Below are 13,462 nucleotides of genomic sequence, written 5' to 3'. Positions count from 1 at the left end.
CATCTGGGAAATTGCAGATGGCAATTGTGTGAATCATGGAACACTGCAACTGTTGTAAATACATACCAGATCATACCTATAAAGACTGGTCATAAGCGACTGTTTTTCAGTGTAACTTTGAACAGTGGCTAAATATTTGTCAGTCAAGGATTTATTCATGCCACCTGGTTATCTCTGTCTTGAGGGGCTTTTTAATAACAGCTATGCCTTTTTTGTGATTATGCATGACAGGCAACCTTGGAGCAACTTTTACTGTCAAATTAGCACTAGTCTATATATTATAGAACTAGTACTATACATCTACTTTAGGCTTTTGTCCAGTGCACCCTTTTAATCAAAATCATGGGTCTGCAACCTTGGCAACTTTAAGGCTTGTGGACTTCAACCCCCAGAATTCTTCAGCCAGCAAAGCAAAAGAATTCTGGAAGTTGAAGTTCACAAGTCTTAAAGTTGCCAAGGTTGGAGACCCCTGATCAAGATTCCAAATTTATGTAGGGCCAGTGTGTCTTCCAAATTTGAAGAGGCTGCCATTCCCAATTAGTCAGCATAAGCACTTGAAATTGGAATTACAATATTGTTGATTAGTCCATTCCTGCAGGCTCAGAGTTCTTTATTATATTTGCTCACAGGAAGGCTATATGTGGAGTTGAACCCTCCAAAGGAAACTTGGAAAAATAGAAATCAAGGAAAAGTGACAATGTATCATGTTGATTCATTTGGAAACATTTAAATTGGTCTTTATCAATCAATATCAATTTTAAAAGAGCTGGAAGGGACCTGTATAGGATGTATAGGAGGTTGAACCCTTTATAATGATGTATAGGGTCCAACCCCCTGCTGAAGCTGTTTTCCAGCTGTTATACTAAGTCAATGTGCACTAAATGTAACAAAACAATGGCAAAGTTAAAGGAGCCCAGATAGAATCTTCAGTGGTAAAAGCAAAGAATCTGAAAATAACCATGTAACAATTTTGTTCTGCATCCTGAAGTGTTTACTAAAACAAACTCTAGTGCAGGATTGGATTAAATGTGGCATTCATTCCTCAATGACATAATCCCTAATGTATGTTTTTATAGTACATTAAACCACTCCCGCCACTGTGTAGTGTTGAGGGAAAGACTGTCTCTCCATTGAAATATTTTGGCTTTCAATGTAACCACTATGAGATCAAATTTCAGTTAAGTTTTTATCAAAAATATCTCTGGCTATCGTACAGATGAGATTCTGCCTCCACTGTCTTCTACACTGCCATTTTTTCTTGCCACTAAACTGTTGTTCCACAATCTTACAAGGTTACTTTTTTGTAAATAATTTTTTTGAAATTGCTATTCTCTAGAATTATACACGGATAGTTATAAGAACAGAGTAGATATCTATAGTGAATCACTGAACTATAAATAGCAGTCTTTTTTGGAAAGAGTTCTGATTTTTATCTCTGAAGATGGGCATGTGCATTTGGACAGAAAAGAATATACGGTAATTGAGTTTCATGTTTGATCTGACTTTTTTATTGTTTAATGGGATTTTCCTAGGCTCCAATTTGACTTCATTGTTGTTTTTTCCTAAATTCTGGCTTGCTCAATGCTTCAGATATACACTGCTCAAAAAAAAAAATGGAACGCTTAAACAACAGAATATAACTCCAAGTAAATCAAACTTCTGTGAAATCAAACTGTCCACTTAGGAAGCAACACTGATTGACAATCAATTTCACACGCTGTTGTGCAAATGGAATCATGCAAATGAAATATTCAGTGATAATATTAATTCGGTGAGAATATTAATTCAAATATTCAGTGAGAATATTTCATTCATTCAGATCTAGAATGTGTTATTTGAGTGTTCCCTTTATTTTTTTTTTAGCAGTATAGTATTTAGTTTATACTTTCTTTTTAGTCTGCCAATAGTTTGGTTACTTTACATTTTCATGACAAAACTGTAATTTTAAACCTTATCCATTGGATTGGGTTGGATTTATTTTTATTTGGAGGTGACTTAGGCAGAATCCTCCCCCTAGTGATTTATATCATTCTAGGGTCATCTAGGTAACTTATGAGTGATATGTCACTTATTATAATTACTTTTATTTTTGCATACCAATGATTGAATTATTTTAGAAGATACTATATATCTCTTAGTGGGGATCTTTACCCTAGTCATTTCTTGTTCTTGTTGGAGAAATGTCTTGTCTAGCTTTCTGTATGGTATTTTCTTATAATTTGATTTTAGGCATTGATTGTTTTACTTATTTACTGTTATAATGGATTGTTGTACACTGCCCGGATACACTTTCTGTGTGATGGATGGCCAAATAAATTTGATAATAAATTTGCCCTGAGAATGTTAAAGCTCAAGTTTTTTGTTTCCTAACAAAACAAAAGAAATGACAGAATTCCCTATATTAGAACATTTCAAGTTTAATAATTGCTCAACATTGCCAAAAAGGAAATAACTTGTTTGCTATATTAAATTGCTAACCACAATGCGAGGAAAAGATAGTGCAAACAATTCTGTTATGTTACATGAAAAACAGCTACCAAAATCAGCTAATAATTTATTTTTAGTGAAAAAAGACAATTGACCTAATTCTCACACTATGTGTAACACACTAAAACATGGGTTACTAAACTCAGTTGCCTAAGTTGAACTGAACTCTAAATCAGGAGTCTCCAACCTTGGCAGTTTTAAGACTTGTGGACTTCAACTCCTAGAACTAACTCCATGAGCTGAATTCACATAACATACAAGTGAGGCTTGGCTATATTGTGAGGATTGTTGTTATTGTTGTGAGCCACTCCGAGTCTCCGGAGAGGGGCGGCATACAAATCTAATAAATTAAATTAAATTAAATTAATTAAAAAGAAATAAACCATTTTGATTTGGTTTGGTTTGATTTAGAAAGATATCCTAGAACTCTTGGGCATTGGGTTGAGGCTGATATGGTAGACTACTCATTAATCGGTATCATAATTTTGAATGTTTATGTTTAGTAGCATTCACACTAATCTTGAGATACCTGAATCAGTGCCAATTTAAGTATTTTATTTCATAGAAGTACACTGAAAGGCTGAATATTATGTATCTGTATAATGCAATTCAGCAGTCTCTAGATCTGGGCTTCTAAACCATCATCCATTAGATTTTTAATAACACAAATAGTTATATATGTTTAAAAAGTCTTTAAAACGTAAAACCACATCTCTTTATGTCAGAATTATACTTTTCAGAATATATATTCATTATCAGGGATATAGGACCTTTGGGAGTTGGGCAGCATACCAATTGAATGAACTAACTAACTAACTAACTAACTAACTAACTAACTAACAAACAAATAAAATAAAATAAAATAAAATAATAAATAAAATAAAGTAAATAAAGTAAATAAAATAAATAAAATAAATAAAATAAATAAAATAAATAAAATAAATAAAATAAATAAAATAAATAAAATAAATAAAATAAATAAAATAAATAAAATAAATAAAATAAATAAAATAAATAAAATAAATAAAATATCTAGGAAGGACTAGTCTGCATTTAGAAAATGTAATATTCAAATTATGGTTTCCAAAGCTACTTTGCTGAAATCAGACATTATTAGTAGTTAGAACTCTTCTAAATTTATTAGTGCAACTAACAGAAATTGACTCCCAGTAGAGTAAAAATCCCCAAATCTCACTCCCAGCTACCTGCAAGCCCAATGCTTGCTTCATATTATATCAGAGCACGGTTAGGGTAGACCCCATGTTGTCCTCCATATGGTTTGGATTTTAACTCCCCAAATTTCTTTCAATAGCCCAGATGTAGTGAGGCTAATGGGGTTGCAGACCAACAGAAGATTTGCTTCTCTTCAATGTAATATGTTGTATAAATTGAAACCAACTGTAACATATCTCCAATGAAGTGCAAATAGATTTGTACTCATGAGAAAACTTTCTGGTTAAAAAGGTTTAAACTGAGGGGAGGAAAAGGATCCATGCCTTCCGTCATTGCAAGGCATCTCTGTCAAAGATGCATCTCATTTCCTTGCAAAGAAGTTTAAATGCTGTTTTTCTCATAAACGCCATGTCCTTAAAAATGATCCACATCTCAGCACAGGAGAAAGCAGTATTTTAAATATTTGGAGGGCAAGAACAAAATACATGGACAAGAACAAAAAATAACACGATGCATTAGTAGGTTAATGTACCGCTTTTCCAAAACCATCACATATCTAAATAAGCTAACAAGCAAACACAGATGTGTCAGCACATGGTGGGGGTGGGGGTGCAATTTCACACATAGTTGCCTGCACATTTTTACAACTTGCATTTTTAAAGAGGGAAATGAGAACTGCTTCTCATTAACCACTTGTGAACCTTTTATATCTACTTTAAAAACAGCTTGGAATCTATCTTTGCAATACAAGTTCACACCCCACACCCCTTTTTCTGGTTTGAGCTAGAAACCATTCACTTAATATCTCAATTGTCTGTTAAAGGTGCAATATGTTGAGTGACAAGCACCATTTTGGTTTAAACTGGGTATAAAACCAGAAGACTGTGAGTTACAGTCCTGCCTTAGGCATAAAGTCCTGCCTTAGGCCCATGTTACACCAACACTCTGCAGTCTGCATTGGTTGCCAATCAATTTCCGGTCACAATTCAAAGTGTTGGTTATGACCTATAAAGCCCTTTATGGCATCGGACCAGAATATCTCCGAGACCGCCTTCTGCTGCACGAATCCCAGCGACCGATTAGGTCCCACAGAGTGGCCCTTCTCCGGATCCCGTCAACTAAACAATGTCGGTTGGCGGGTCCCAGGGAAGAGCCTTCTCTGTGGCTGCCCCGACTCTCTGGAACCAGCTCCCCCCAGAGATTAGAACTGCCCTTACCCTCCTTGCCTTTCGTAAACTCCTCAAAACCCACCTTTGTCATCAGGCATGGGGGAATTGAGATATCTCCCCCGGGCCTATACAATTTATGTATGGTATGTTTGTGTGTATGTCTGCTTAATAATGGGGTTTTTTAAATATTTTAAATTGTAAATTATTAGATTTCTTATGAACTGTTTTATTGTGTTGTGAGCCGCCCTGAGTCTACGGAGAGGGGTGGCATACAAATCTAAATAATAATAATAATAATAATAATAATAATAATAATAATAATAATAATAATAATAATAACAATAATAATAATAATAATAAAACCAACTGGATGACCATCAGTCTTTCCCAAACCTAGAAAGAAGACAGGACAAATCACTTTCAAAAAAGTGTTTAGGACGCTGCAAAGAGCTTTTACCAGAAGTAAAGTGAGATTTGAACACACAGAAAAGAATAAAACATAGTGATTAATAGGGTGCTCAAATGAGAATAAGTTCTAATTTTTAATTATTTCAGACAGTTTATGGACTAAGATCAAATCTTAAAATGACTATCTTAATTCAAAAGACATATCAAATATGAATCATGTGAATCATTCCTTACATTATAAGCTTTTAGAACTTGATCGGGTCTGAACATGCGTCCCTATATGCCTCATGTTGAAAATGATCTTGATGTACTTTGCCCTTGATATGATACATATTCATGCTCAAGAACAAATCTCATAAAACCCGCCATTTTGATCTGCAATTGTATACACATCATTTTAGATCTGGATTATAAATTGAAATAAATGAATTCTGCTGAATGTATCATGGATGTTTTAATTAACTAATGGATAATTTAATTAATGAATGGAAACCACAGAGTCTTCGGACTGAGATGGGTGGTTTTCTTGCTATCTATCATTTTATGGTGATCCATTTCCAGAACCATGTTTCACCCATAATGTCAGACCTGGCATAAGTAACATAAACAGAACCTATTGGTTATTTAAACTTTATCCAATATTTGTTTGATAGTATATCAAACATTAATTAATTAATATAAAAGTCTGCCTAGATTAAAGTGACCAGATCATGAGTTAGGTATTGGGGGACACCATCGGCAGCAGGGGTGGCGGGGACAGATGAGTGACAAAACTCAAAATACTCAAAAAAAGCTTGCCTGTTCTTTCCCATGAAGACATAGCTGGGTGGAGGCTTCGATGGCATCCGCAGGGCCCCTGTCTTGTAAGTGTCGCTGGAGGGCTTGTAGGCATCTGGCGGGACCCAGGGAAAGAGCCTTCTCTGTGGCGGCCCTCTGAAATAAACTCCCCCTGGAGATTAGAACTGCCCCCACCCTCCTTGCCTTTCACAAGCTCCTAAAAACCCACCTATGTCTCCTTAGCTACTATTATTTATGTATGGTTTGCTTGGGTTGTATGATTAATTTTTATGATAAGGGTTTTAATCTGTTTTTTAATATTGGATTTGTACATTGTGTATTGTGTTGTGAGCCACCCTGAGTCTTCGGAGAGAGGCGGCATACAAATCTAATAAATTATTATTATTATTTTTAAAAACAATGCAGGACATGGGAAAAATTCCTCAAAAGCAGGACTGTCCCACTAAAAGTGGGACATCTGGTCACCTTAGCCTAGATTGCAATCATAAATATTATTTGGGGCCTTTGAGTCAATGGTTTTTCAGAAGAGATTTGCCCATTCCCACCTAGAGGGAAGGAGAGAAGGGGAGGGGGCAGGAGAGAGAGAGAGAGAGAGAGAGAGAGAGAGAGAGAGAGAGAGAGAAGGAAGGCCTAAGATGACACAGCTGGTTTCGTGCTTCAGACAGAAGTAAAACTCACAGTTTCCCAGTTCCTAGCCTGATACCTTCATCACTACAGCAAAGTGGCTTTCATCATAAATGTACTTACTAGGAATTACATAGAATCAATTGTTATTCTTTTCTAGTGTCTGAATTTCCATAAATGACCAATAAATGTCTCCAGAAAGCTTACAAACAAGACTTGTAGCCAGCCACTCTATTCCAGCTGCTCTCCTGGAACTGGTGTTGACAAGCTTGCTGGAACGCCATTGGAGTTTTTTGAACAAAATCTCATTACCGTGTTTTCTTTTCTCACAGGATTATTTCCACTTAGTCAGCATCCTATTAGTGGCCCTTAAACATGTAAGCAACTGATAATATGAATTTGTATAAGAGCATAAATGCAGTACAAGCACAAGGGCAGGGAATTGTTGAAAGTCACTTTAAGATATTACTACAACAGCTCAATAAAAGACTATACCAGGCTGACAAGGATAGATAGAAATACTGAGAGATAATAAAAAATAGTCCATATTTATTTAAGAACATCCATTATACCATACATGGATGCATTTTGGAAATGTATAAGAAAGGAACAAAAGGTGGACATTGAACAGGTTTATTAATATGAGCTGGTATTTTAAAATTGGCTGAGGTTTATTTCTTTGGGGTATAAAGACAAATAAATTCTGATTTTTTCAAAATTCAAAAGCATCTTTCAGAATAAAGGATAATGAAAGATTGAATCAAATTGGCGCATTTGAGACAATATCTCAGAGGTTGCCCCAAAGAAGAGGGAGTCAAACTATTCTCCAAAGCATCTAAGAACAAGAAGCAATGGGTGGAAACTTAACAAGGAGATAAGCAATTTAGAACTAAGGAGAAATTTCCTGATAGTTAAAACAATTAATCAGTGGAACATCTTGCCTCCAGAAGTTGTGAATTCTCCAACACTGGAAATTTTTAAGAAGATGTTGGATAATCATTTGTCTGAAGTGGTATAGGGTTTCTTGCCTAAGCAGGGGTTGGACTAGAAGACTTCCAAGGTCCCTTCCAACTCTGTTAATGTTGTTGTTGTTAATATCTTTTTGACTTTACGAAAACAAACTTAAGCTACTGTATTTTTTGGAGAATAAGATGCATTAGAGTATAAAACGCAACTATATTTTAGAAGAGGAAAAAAGGAAATAAATATTCTGAACCAAATGGTGTAGTAATATATTATTTAATAAAATACCAGTGTAGCAGAATACTTTTTACAACCACTTTTTACCAACTCCAAACTTCACAGCTTTAAGGCTGGTGGACTTCAACTCCCAGATTTCCTCTTCCAGTCATGCTAGCTCAGGAATGGGAGTTAAAGTCCAGAATTAAATTAAATTAAATTAAATTAAATTAAATTAAATTAAATTAAATTAAATTAAATTAAATTAAATTAAATTAAATTAAATTAAATTAAATTAAATTAAATTAAATTAAATTAAATTAAATTAAATTAAATTAAATTAAATTAAATTAAATTAAATTAAATTAAATTAAATTAAATTAAATTAAATTAAATTAAATTAAATTAAATTAAATTAAATTAAATTAAATTAAATTAAATTAAATTAAATTAAATTAAATTAAATTAAATTAAATTAAATTAAATTAAATTAAATTAAATTAAATTAAATTAAATTAAATTAAATTAAATTAAATTAAATTAAATTAAATTAAATTAAATTAAATTAAATTAAATTAAATTAAATTAAATTAAATTAAATTAAATTAAATTAAATTAAATTAAATTAAATTAAATTAAATTAAGATATTAATATTAATTTATTAATTTATTAATTTATTAAGATATTGACAAAATTGAACAGGTCCAAAGACGGGCTACAAGAATGGTGGAAGGTCTTAAGTATAAAACGTATCAGGAAAGACTTAATGAACTCAATCTGTATAGTCTGGAGGACAGAAGGAAAAGGGGGGACATGATCGAAACATTTAAATATATTAAAGGGTTAAATAAGGTCCAGGAGGGAAGTGTTTTTAATAGGAAAGTGAACACGTGTTTTTAATAGGAAAGTGAACACAAGAACAAGGGGACACAATCTGAGGTTAGTTGGGGGAAAGATCAAAAGCAACATGAGAAAATATTATTTTACTGAAAGAGTAGTAGATCCTTGGAACAAACTTCCAGCAGACGTGGTAGATAAATCCACAGTAACTGAATTTAAACATGCCTGGGATAAACATATATCCATCCTAAGATAAAATACAGAAAATAGTATAAGGGCAGACTAGATGGACCATGGGGTCTTTTTCTGCCGTCAGACTTCTATGTTTCTATGTTTCTATAAATTACGTCTGAACTTTGATCCTGTTACCATGGGGATGCTGCATCGGTCATAAGTGTAAAAAATGGTCATAAGCAGTATTGGGTTCCTATCTGGACAAGGGGGAGGGGGTTCCAGTAGTGAAAATGGAGCTGCACATGTACATCTCTAGGTGGCCAGTAGGCGCGCGCATCAAAGTGAGATTTGGCTTCTCTGCATGTGCAGAAAGCAAAATCTCGTGAGAGGATGCGTGGGCAAGTGAGATTTCAGTGATTTTTGGCGATTTTTTGCTTCCACGCAGGCACGGAAGCAAAAGAAAACCCCACTAAAATCTCACGCACCCGCACATCTCACAAAATTTGCTTCCTGCACATGTGCAGAAGCCAAATCTCTCTCCAACGTCCACACTGGTCACCTGGAGCGGCGCACACATCAGCCCTGGTAGCGGAGATAAGTTGCAACTCCTCGCCTGGTCATAAGCTACTTTTTTCAGTGCTGTTGTAACTCTGAACGGTCACTAAATGAACTGTTGTAAGTCAAGGACTATTTATTTATTATTTTCTATTTATTTAGTGGATTTGTATGCCGCCCCTCTCCGTAGACTCGGGGCGGCTAACAACAATGATAAAAACAGCATGTAACAATCCAATCCAATACTAAAATAACTAAAAAAAACCCTTATTATATATACTACCTGTAGATGTCTCTCTCTTTTATGCAACACATATATTCTTGTATTGCCATCTAGAGCAGTTCTCTGTAATTGGAGAAGCAATTGATATCATGGGAGCAGAGAGTTAACAGGTTACCCATTCAGCTGCTATTAGCAGCAGGGGAAAAAATCCATTGATTCCAGAGGTGACTTTCTTCCCAATGAAAGTTGCTTGCTTGCGTGTTTATTTGTTTGTTTGTTTGCTTGCTTGGCTATCCATCCATCCATCCATCCATCCATCCATCCATCCATCCATCCATCTACCTATCTATCTATCTAGCACTTTTTAAGAGAGCCAGCATATTGCCCCCACAATCCAGGTCCTCATTTTACCCACCACGGAAGAATGGAAGGCTGAGTCAACCTTGAGTCGGTGATGAGATTTGAACCACTGACCCGCAGATCTAGCAATCAGCTTTACTGGCCTGCAGTACTGCACTCTACCCACTGTACCCCCTCTTTTAGTTAGGGCCTAGCAAGGATTAACTCCCACTCTCTTTTCCTACCACCTATCATCCAGCCATACCATGCTATCATTCCTAACTTGGCCCATGGGACATTCTGGAAGAGAGGAGAGTCTCTCTTTTTGGCTGTTGGTATTTTCCCCAGGGCTATGGAGTGACCAATAATAATGCCACAGGCAGCCCTGCATATTACATCTCTCAATCTTCTCAATGCTATTGCAACATTGAAGTTGCCGGTACATATTTGCTTCAACCCTTCTACCAAGTCTTCCACAATGCTTTTTCTGAAGGACAAGATTTAGATGTCATGTCTTGTCCTTCAGTTTGTGTGTGAATTCCTGGTGCGTGCAAAGGCTTTTTATTTACTGCAATATGTCGATATACCTGAACATATACTTGCTTAAGGGCATGAAAGGAACAATTTCCTAAACATTTGCTATATATTTTTAGTCAGAAAGTGACACAGACTGCACCAAAAAGACAAGCTCTCTCAGCATAGAGCATCATCCTACAGTTTATTTATTAATGGGTTATATTTATATCAATCTTTCAGAAGGTCAAGCCAGCATACTTGCCACTCCTACTCTTATTTTTGCAAACAATATCAATCCTAGGTGAGATTGCAAACGAGCTGCTGTGGCTGTGGATGGACTTGAATGTGAGTTTTCACAATATACTTGAGTACTGAATTGTATAGTCAAATAGGATATACAGTGTTCCCTCACCACTTCACGGTTCACCTTTCGCAGACTCGGTGCATCGCGGGTTTTTATAAAATATTAATAAATAAAAGTTTTCGGTAAAGATGGAATACATTCAAGCCCTATCATGCCACCCAAACGTCCTGCAAGTTCTGCGGCTTCTGGCATCAAGCCTAAGCATTAGCCAAAGATGATTACAATAAAAGAGAAAGTCACGCTGCTCGACATGTTGAAGGAAGGGAGATCATACGCCGCAGTTGGCAGCCATTACATGATACAATAGCCCTACTTTTCAATTGTCCCCACTTTGCGGATTTTCGTTTATCAATGGTGATCCTGGAACGTAACACCCGCGATAAATGAAGGAACATTGTATACACACAGATATACATACACACACCCTATTTGTCTGTCTGTCAGTCTAATTTGTGGTCTGTGCGTGTAACATATTTATTTATTTATTTATTTGTTTATTTGTTTGTTTGTTTGTTTGTTTGATTGATTTTTATGCCGCCCTTCTCCTTAGACTCAGGGCGGCTTACAACATGTTAGCAATAGCACTTTTTTAACAGAGCTAGGCTATTGCCCCCCACAATCCGGGTCCTCATTTTACCCACCTCGGAAGGATGGAAGGCTGAGTCAACCTTGAGGCGGTGATGAGATTTGAACCGCTAACCTTCAGACCTACAAGTCAGCTTCAGTGGCCTGCAGTACAGAACTCTACCTGCTGCGCCACCCCGGCTCCATTTTTGCTGATAATGAAAAGGAAGGGAGACTAATATAGATCTATTTCAAGCTTATTTTGCTCTCATCAGCTAGACATGCCCTTACTGGTATTTGAACCTGGGGAGTCTATGTTACAAGCTACCTGATGAGAGCAAAATTAGCTTGAGATAGATCTATACTAGTCTCTCTTCATTAGCAAAAATATGTTACACATATAGAATATAGTTTTGTCAGCTATAAAAATTTAGCTGCCTTGGATAGAGCCCCCGGAGGGGCCAAGAGGCAAAAAAGAAGCATATGCTCCCTGCCATATTTGGGTGTACCAGGGTGATTCGACAGAAAAACAAACATACACAAGCACACACTCACAAATATATATAGTTATTATGGGTTATATGTGAGTTGCGGAGTACATCTCTTTATTTTTTTTCTGTCATTGTAAAATCAATTTCCCCCCCCCCAAATTGAAGCTAAACCACCTCACGATCCAAATGAATTTAACAAATCAACACATTCCAAGTGTGATTCATAGCCAGAGTTTCACGAACATTTGCAGAATGTTCAGTGCCCACAGTGTGATGAGAATCAGAGGCATGGCTGTGTTCTCATTTTTTCCCAGCCTTCTAAATCTGTGTACAACAAAAAGTACAGCAAGATATAACAGTAAATGTGATGATAAATTTTATCAGGTGCATGAAACTTGGTGACAACACAACCTTAAATCTAGAGCTATATATGTCAAACAAAAAACAAGAGCCACAGAAAACAATTTAAAAATGGGTCAGTTAGTTCTGCTGTTCCCAAATACTGTATTTTACATTGACTAATGATGACCCTTCATAGATTCTGGTTCAGGCTATTGTCGTATCTCCCATAGGGCAAAATCAAATTGGCTTAAGATATTTTGCAGCTTAATTATGGTTCTACTTACCAAGTGGTATGAAAAACCATTGGCAAAGTATTTGGATATCTATATTTATTTGTGATATTCTATGTCCACCTAATTTCAACTAATAACAGCAACTTACAATTTACTACAGTTCCTTTATACCCAAGATCACTTGCTGGAGGCAATTTACTCAGTGCGTAAGGATCAGTGTTCCCTCTAATTTTTTGGGGGGGTGGGCGGAAAAGTATAGTGTCTGAGCGGCAGTCCCTTCGGGACTGGGCGGCACAGAAATAATTAATAAATAAATAAACAAACAAATAAAAAACCCACCCTGTTTTGCCTCAGAGAATTTCAAAATAAAATACTGTACTGTGTGTCTATAACAGTGAGCTCATAATAGGGCAACTCTATCAATATCAAAATGCCACTTAAATAGTTGAGCTACTTTCAAACTAGATTTTGATTTTCTTTCTCTCTTCCTTACTCCCATTCTTTTTCTTTTTCTTTTCCTTCCTCTCTTTTTTATATCTGTTTCTCTCTCTTCCTCTCTCTCTCCTTCCCTCTCCCTCTTTCCCTCTCGGCTTCTGGGCAGGTTTGGAAAACTCTGAGTTGATGATGATTTTTAAGTGAGCGATTGCTCACTGCTCAGCTTAGAGGGAACTATGGTAAGGATAGCATAACCTGATTTGGATATTCTGACGAACCAAACTCAACATTTTTCTTTGATAGGTTGTTGCCCTCAGAGATGCTAGGACTATTTTTCATTCGTCTGAGCTTCTCTTAAGAGCCCTCCTCAAATGGAGAAGAGGACCAGCAAGATCAGAAGGAAGCAACACAGGCATTCTGTGTCTGTCTGGGACTAGCATGTTTTAGAACTCCTAACTGGACACCCTTTCTGGATTGTCTGGTGTTATCACTGTTTTGCCTCACTCCGATGCTGGTGAATTGGCCTCATTGTTGATGAAACCCAGAC

Source organism: Erythrolamprus reginae, chromosome 1 (genome assembly GCF_031021105.1).
Source record: "Erythrolamprus reginae isolate rEryReg1 chromosome 1, rEryReg1.hap1, whole genome shotgun sequence".
NCBI lineage: Eukaryota > Metazoa > Chordata > Lepidosauria > Squamata > Dipsadidae > Erythrolamprus > Erythrolamprus reginae.
Note: the sequence above shows the minus strand (reverse complement) of the source record.